This window comes from Centroberyx gerrardi, chromosome 2 (assembly GCF_048128805.1).
Source record: "Centroberyx gerrardi isolate f3 chromosome 2, fCenGer3.hap1.cur.20231027, whole genome shotgun sequence".
Lineage (NCBI taxonomy): Eukaryota > Metazoa > Chordata > Actinopteri > Beryciformes > Berycidae > Centroberyx > Centroberyx gerrardi.
This window is the reverse complement of record NC_135998.1, coordinates 12,062,645-12,071,107: the sequence shown is the minus strand read 5'-3', so window position 1 is coordinate 12,071,107 and position 8,463 is coordinate 12,062,645. Positions and strand designations below refer to the sequence as shown.

The following is an 8,463-nucleotide window of genomic DNA, read 5'->3' as shown; positions in this document are numbered from 1 at the left end:
TTATGAAAGCCACAAGGTTCCTCTCTTGTTTTCATCAACATCTGAGGGGGTTTCATGCATCCTCTCCTGTCAAGGAGTTTTCACTTCCTTTCTCTCACCAGGCTCCCACAGACTTTTGAGAAGGCACGTCAGACTTTACTGTTGCAGACATCAGACAGGTTATTTCAGCTCTCAAGACCTTAGTTTCTTTTTTCAGCTTCTCCACTTCATCTTTGCCCTCTAGAGTAATAACTGCAACTGGAGTAACAGCTGAGGACACAACACACCTGGAAACATTCCCGCCTTGAATAATATCCTCTTCCTCCCTAAGCTCTTCGAAAAGCTCATTGAACGTGGGTTGATCGCATAGCTTGTCATGTGAATATGAAGAGCAAACATGTCTTGAGGCAAAGCAACCTGTTCGATGTGTAACCGATTAATCTCAGACAATGCATTGCCACCAAGACGCATCTGTTGGGAAGCAGTTTGTGTTAGTCAAGGCCTCCAAGGACATTACAAAACGTCCTATACCAGATGAAGGATACCTGGAATTTTTTTTTTTAAAGCAACAGTGTGGGTTTCTCAACCTGGTGAGAGTGAAGATTTCCAGTCTAAGTTGCTGTTGTTTCTGAGGCATGAGGGCATGAGTCTTGCTGATGTTAAAAGCCTAAGTCCATCACCTGTCTGAATGAGTTGGTTAGTGCCATCAAAATGCAATAATGAGCCTACAGAGTTGCCACCTGTTGCACTTTCCTATTCTGAAAATGCAACATACTATTTATAGAATTTGCAAGATTATTGTTACTTATATTGTGTCTACAGTCTGTTCAGTCAGTCATTGAGTCATTAATGATGCTAATTATTACAGTAATTATGATTCTTAATATGGAGCAACTAAATGATGCTTAACTAATCATGGAAATGACAATGTTCCTGTCTCAGTCGTTTTAATTATAATATAAATATTTGAGCAGATATTAGTTATTACATTCATAATACACAGCAAACACAATTCTTAAACATACAAAGTTTTCACAAGTCACTTAAGTTTTGGAGATTGATTTTAAAATGTTGCACTTTAAAATAAAGGATAGTTCTTTTAAATGAATAAACATTGCTGTTGTTGATGTTTTGCACTGACTAACTGCTCTCAATATTTGTGTTGTTATTGTTAATGGAAGGATTATTTGCCAATGTAAAGCATTGGGGTATATATTTTTTTGCAACCAGCATTCTACTTTGACTGGCGTACAGTACCATTATACATGCTCACATTGTGTGCATTGGAAGCAGGACCAAAGGGAGGACCATGTTGATTTTATTTCTGTGAACAGGCATATTAAAATTGATTTCACCCCACAGTATGTTGAGCAGCAGAACATGGAGGGACTAAACAGCAAATACTCTACAGGAGACCACTGGGGATTAAATTAGGATTTGGCTAAATCCTTCTCAGAAATGTCACCAGAACTCAGCATTTTACAGCTGCTGTCATAATCTTAACTTCATATTGTAAATGGGGACTAAACATGCGCTGCCTCTTTAAAACTGCTCCTTCCTGGAATAAAGCAGAAGCTGATGACCCCTCCCACTTCTTCCTGGTCTTAGATAGAGCGGGTTCCATTCTGCCCAAATGTCTACTTGTTCCCTCCCCTGTACTGATCTGCTAGTTTAAGGATGGGTGTAAACAACATGGTATAAACTGCAAGAGCTGACAAGCCCATTCACTGCAGATCAGGGAATGAACATGGAAAAAAAAGGAACTGATAGTTGGTATGGATCAGAACACAACTTTCATCTGTTGAGAAGAAAAGAAAGTGAAACTATCTGACATTCACTGTCACTGAGAAGTGAAATGGCGCAGCAAGGAATTCAGCTGGACCGGGCAAAATTCTGCTGTTCGATCTGTCTGGATCTACTGAAGGATCCGGTGACTATTCCCTGTGGGCACAGCTACTGCATGAGCTGTATTGAAGGCTGCTGGGATGAAGAGGATCAGAAGAAAATCCACAGCTGCCCCCAGTGCAGAGGGACCTTCCTTGAAAAGTACCATGTTAGCAGAGTTAGTGGAGGAACTGAAGAAGACAGAACTCCAAGCTGTTCCTCCTGATCGCTGCTATGCCAGACCTGGAGATGTGGCTTGTGATGTCTGCACTGGGAGAAAGCTGAAAGCCCTCAGGTCCTGTCTGGTGTGTCTGGCCTCTTACTGCGAGCAGCACCTCCAGCCTCACTATGAATCCCCTACCTTTGAAAAACACAATCTTATCAATCCCTCCAAGAAACTTCAAGAGAACATCTGCTCTCGGCATAAGGAGGCGATGAAGATTTTCTGCCGTACTGATCAGCAGTGTATCTGTTATCTTTGTTCCATGGATAAACATAAAGGCCACGACACAGTCTCAGCTGCAGCAGAAAGGACTGAGAAGCAGGAAGAGCTCGGGGGGAGTCAGAAAAAAATCCAGCAAAGGATTCAGGACAGAGAGAAAGACGTGAAGATGCTTCAACAGGAGGTGGAGGCTATGAACCGCTCTGCTGATAAAGCAGTGGAGGACAGCGAGAAGATCTTCGGTGAGCTGGTCCGTTTCATTGAGAAAAGAAGTTCTGATGTGAAGGAGCAGATCAGATCCCAGCAGAAAAGTCAAGTTTGTCGGGCTGAAGAACTTCAGGAGAAGCTGGAGCGGGAGATTGCTGAGCTGAGGAGGAAAGACGCTGAGCTGGAGCAGCTCTCACACACAGAGGATCACACCCATTTTCTAGACAATTACCCTTCCCTCACATGTCTCACTGAATCTATAGATTTAGCCAGCAACAATAACCGTCATTTGCGATACTTCAGGGACGTGACTATGGCTGTGTCAGCAGTGAGAAATGAACTAGAGGACATTCTTAGCGAGGAATGGCCTAAGATCTCCTTGACAGTGACTGAAGTGGATGTTTTACTGCCACAAGCAGAGCCCAAGACCAGAGCTGAATTCTTACAGTATGCATGTGAAATCACACTGGATCCAAACACAGCAAACAAACGTCTGTCATTATCTGAGGGGAGCAGCAGAGCAACACTAATGGGAGAAGAACAGCTATATTTTAGTCACGCAGACAGATTCACTGAATGGTGGCAGGTCCTGGGTAGAGCGGGTCTGACTGGACGTTGTTACTGGGAGGTGGAGTGGTGCGGGAGCAGAGTTTCAGTAGCTGTCGCATATAAGGATATTGGCAGAGCAAAGAAGACTGATGAATGTCAACTTGGATGCAATGACAAGTCTTGGGCGTTAGATTGTTGCAAACATAGTTATCAGTTCAAACATAACAATATCAAAACTTGTATACCAGGCATGCCAGGCTATCCGTCCTCCAGAGTAGGAGTGTACCTTGATCACGGTGCAGGTATCCTGTCTTTCTACAGCGTCTCTGAAACCATGACTCTCCTCCACAGAGTCCAGACCACATTCACTCAGCCCCTATATCCTGGATTTTGGCTTCCAAGTTTTAGTGGAGACACTGTTCAGTTGTGTAAACTCAAGTAGATTGGAGTTATTAAAGGGGTTATGTCAAGATCACCTGTCAATCAAACAGTCTTTTTCCTTGAATTTTCTGTTGATGAAGTTTGATTTTCTGTAGGTGGTGCTCTGTTCAGCCATGGTGGCTATCACTGCTCATGCTAACTACCCTGTTCTTCTTCTGTTTATTCCAAACAAACCGGAAACGCAAAATGCATAATTTTCAGTGTGCCAGAGGATAAAGAGCTACTAGACACCGGGGGTTTAGAACCACAAATATAAAAGCTTTCATGAACTGGTTATAGGTTGAATCATTATTGTGTTATATCAGTCGGCAACAGAAAGTGTCAAAAAGGACATTTATTCATATGAAAATGTACACTGTTGTGTGGTCTATATAGTTTTTTTTAAATCTTTTTTGCATATTTCTATTGTTGTTGTAATATTTTCTACTTCTGTTCAAAAGCCCTAAAAGTCTTCCTTATATTATAGCTGAATAGTTAATATGTTTATTTTGTTCACAGCACTTTACTAGGAATGCTAGGAAATGCTAGGAAAAGCATGCATATGTTCATCCACACTGTTGGCATACTGGATTAACAATTGTGTGGAAGAAGTGAATATTTAGATGGAAAGACTGAACAAGAGTCCTTTACCAGGTTTTAGTGATCGGATGTGTGAACCAAGTGAATGATTACAATAAAGAATAAAGTTTTTCCAAGAATGAATACAGTATTTTTTTCTTTATTCATTCCAAGAATAAATAAAGATTTTCCCCCCAAAACAAAAAAGTACAGTCTTAATGTGCAAAGCAGATGTGGAATCAAAACTAAAATTACTCCCAAGCACCAGTGTTACCAAAGAACAAACACTAGTTCAACTTGAAAGAATGAAGGACATTGTTATTGTTAATTTAACTGTATCGATTAAATGAATGTTAAAATCGAAAGGCTGAAGGAAAGTGTAAGTGTTTACTTCAGTCTCTATCCTTGCAACTTTCTGCACTGAAACAGCTTCGTCACCGATGACTAAGCTTTCAACCTCCAAGTTTTGAATAATTTGGTGCTTTTTACAAGCAAAATTAAGTTTATGCACTTTCTGAACATACACGGTTTCTTATGCTTGCCTGAAAAGCCTGGGAAAGTAGGAGGAATTAATTTGATAATTCCCAGGTCAAGTTTGGAAATTGCATAAAATGTCTGGAGAACTTCACTCCTGACACACATATGATGATAGATTTCATGTAGCTCTATACCTGCTGTCATTTCAGATATTGTCATGTTGGTTGTCATGAAGAATAAACTTGATAAAAAACTGATAGGGCCTTGTTGACAGTTAAATTGCCCAGCCACTATCAGAATATATCACACTGAACTGACCAAACTCTTCAGTCAGTCAAGAAATTTGGTCTGGAAAAAGTATTGAATATTGAATGAGAACATGTGTAGAAACCTTGAATAAAATGTAGTGTAAATATCACTGAGCTTATGAGTCAAGGTCCTTGCCTACCTCCTTTGATATTTATTTCTGCTTCTAATACTCACCACACATCCATTTTTACAGATTTCAATATCAGTTTAGTGTTCAGTGTAGGTTTGGTGGTTTTAGGTTAGTTTTTATTTATTAATTCCAAATGGGTAACACTTTCTATGAAGGCCACGTCTATAATACATTATAAGCACATTCATAACACATTATAATGCATTTTTATCATCATTTGTATTGACATGTTTTAAAGGATAACGCTGGTGTTTTTTTAATGCATTTCTTACCGTCAACAAATCCTATGAAAATAACAAAATCAGCAATGATTTTGTTTTTCTAACAAGTCTCGTCCATGTAGCCGATGCCCAATAAAGCCATGTCTCAGCAGCCATAGAACTCCATTGTATTAAAAAAACTATTAAAAACACGTCAAAGAGCCATGCCGTTGCTCTGGGCAGCATATTTCATCATTGTGATGCACCGGACCAGTCTACTTTTTCCTCAAACAACTTAATAAGCCGACCTTAAACAGATTTGCGATCTCAGGAAAGTAGTTCCGTAGCACTGAAAATAGTCCCTGGCGTAATGAAGAATTTGTTCCCATTTGAATTTGATTTTAGTAGTAGTCTGACTTTTCATGGTAACAGTTAGCGATTTTTAAAATTGAAACTATGTTTTTGTGAGCTTTATTTAAAAAATTTTAGCTTACAATCGGAGCCAATGTCTTCCGGGTTGAAGGCTAAAATGGTACGTGGGAAGTCGGAAAGTAATGGGAGTAGAGCAAACGCATTGTTGATTTTGTTATTTTCATAGGATTTGTTGACGGTAAGAAATGCATTAAAAAACACCAGCCTTATCCCTTAATCGCTTTTTGGGTTCAACTGGAGTTTGCTTTGGTTCTTGAGTTGGTATTGGAGAGCAGCGCTAAGCTCTACAGTGAGGTAAGTGACAAACTTTTGAACACCATCAATCGTCATGATGGCAAAAACTAGGAAAATAAGGCCCAGACTAACCAGAATTATCCTTTAACAGAAGAGAAGTGATAGAGAGATGTCTATACCTGGGTAAGTGCGGAGGAGGTTATCAAAGCTATCAGAGCTAGAGAGAAATTTTAATCAATAGCCCATCTAGATACAACCAGACCTGCAGAACTGTAGTGGAATAGATTTTGAATACAGAACAAGCACTTGAATAATTTAATCTTGCCTGTATGGAGCGTACATGTTTGACATTTTAGATATCAAGATAAATGAAGCTCTCATCAACTACTGTTTTTTAAACCATGTAAATCACATGCAGATATTTGCCAAGGTCTGGACTTTACTTAGACAAAGGATAGTTTCAGTCTAGCAATTTGATTAGTCAAAGATGTGTTCCAACTGTGCTGATAATTCCTATGAACATGGCAAGCTGCACTTATCAAAAATGTAAGTGGGTGCTATGCTCACTGGTGTGCAAACCAGGGAGCTAGTACACAATATTTATAATTTGTTTTCATTCTTATTTACGTACACAGCTTTGACAACCTTTCAGATATAAAATGCATTGCGTCTGAGTTTGCTGTGGCTGTTGCTGCCACAAGGAAAAGGAGTTAAAAGAAAAAGTTGTCAATTTCTCATTGACATCTCACATGTTGTTGATCTCTAATCTTACTCTTCTGACTTTATGCCTCAATCTTTTTCACCTCTAGGTCTTCAATAAACAAAGCAAACCTTTGCCACAAAAACAAACAAACACAAAGCACATAGCCACAAAGCAAAGCTCTGGATTTACTGATCAATCTTTATTTTGACCCTCACCTAGTTTTGTATAGTGAGTGAAATAATGAGATTGAGCATACAAGCAGATGAAATTTGGTTTCTCTACAAGGATCTGGAGTAAGTTATGGATGGATGGATGGATGGATGGATGGTCTTTAATAAAACCTCTTTCTCTTCAGTGATCTGAAAAGAGCTAGTAGTAGTAGGATCTACCCAGTATCTCCATCTCCCTGTGGCATTCCAGACTGTTTGGAATCCTTAAGTCATGCAATTTGAAAAACCTTTTAGTTAACTTGCTTTCTAATCAAATCTTCATATCCATATTAAACAGATTTCTGTAGAGTTGAGAAGCCAAAGATACGCACGTCAGGATTTATCCTCTTGAGTGATACAGTGTGTGTGTGTGTGTGTGTGTGTGTGTGTGTGTGTGTGAGACTGTGATTGTGATTGTGAATGTGAATGCATGTGTATGCACTCATCCATACCGTATATGTATGTGCCTCAATTCATAAATTGCTTGTAAAATTGAGCAATGACTTCCTCTTGGTCTTAGATGATATTATCCACCTTTTCTATGAAATAACTTTAAAACTCCTTGCACATCAGAAATGAAAATTTGAGAGCGGACAAGTGCACAGGGCTTAGGAGTGTGGAGGGGAAACAGAGTTGTTTCCAAGCCCTCTAGGGTATAGCCAGAGGACAGAACTAGATCGAGGTTATGTCCTTTACAATTTTAGGTTCCTTAAATAGACTGGACCAGACTAAATGACTCAGTAAGATTCCTAAAATCAGAGACAAGAGAATGGGAAAGGCTGCAGACTGTTGAAATCAGTGGCACTGTGTTCAAAACTGGATACTAACCTATTACATACTACATACTAATTAGCATGGACTGTATGCTGAACACTCAAATGATGATTCAACTTAATATTACCAGTGGACCATTCACATCACATGACCAGGCCATGCTATAAACTAACACAGATGAAAAAATTATCCTCCCAAAATTATCCTGCATTTCACCAATAATGTAATATATAATTGTATAATTGTATAAATTATTTATAATTCTATAAGCTTTAGTTATTTTTGGCTACATTTCATTAGTCAACATCATATGTATGAACACTTAATACAAGTTACAAAAACAACATAGATACAACATACAAGAACACTTCAAATAAGTTATTGCTATCAATTCCTGATTAACTATAATTTCCTTCCTTTGCATAAAGCTGTTCCACATTTCTCTGCTCCTTTATTCATTTACCGTCAGAACAAATCATCCGATTAACCCATTTCTCAGCTACTAACTCACCACTGCTACAGATAAATCCCTGCTTACTTTTAACCTTGTTGCTCATCACTTACCATGCTGCGGTCACAACGAATCTGCACACTTGCAGAGTTCACTGCTTCAGACATGCATGAATTTTTAAATTTGTCTCATAAGTAATTATTGAACACCTTATAACTCTATTTCACCGGCCTGGAACTCGACAGTGTTCTGTTGTGATGTCATCAGTCAGTCAGTCTCTTCACAGACAAACTCGGAGTCGGAAGGTGGAGAAAGCAATGCAGGCCGTTTAAAATGAAACAACTTTGCAGTGATGACTGGGGTTAAACCATTCAGAACAGAACAGCCCAGATGACCTTTACCTCAAATATCCCACCTACTGTAGGATGCAGCATGGCTTCCCCAGCCCTGACACACACAGGAAGTGATGTCACATCAATTAAAG

General features: G+C 39.2%; 1 pseudogene; it reads left to right on the top strand.

Moving 5' to 3' along the window:
* Window positions 1-1,834: 1,834 nt before the first annotated feature.
* On the top strand, window positions 1,835-4,295 carry LOC139922934 (tripartite motif-containing protein 16-like; annotated as a pseudogene).
* The last annotated feature ends 4,168 nt before the right edge of the window (window positions 4,296-8,463 follow it).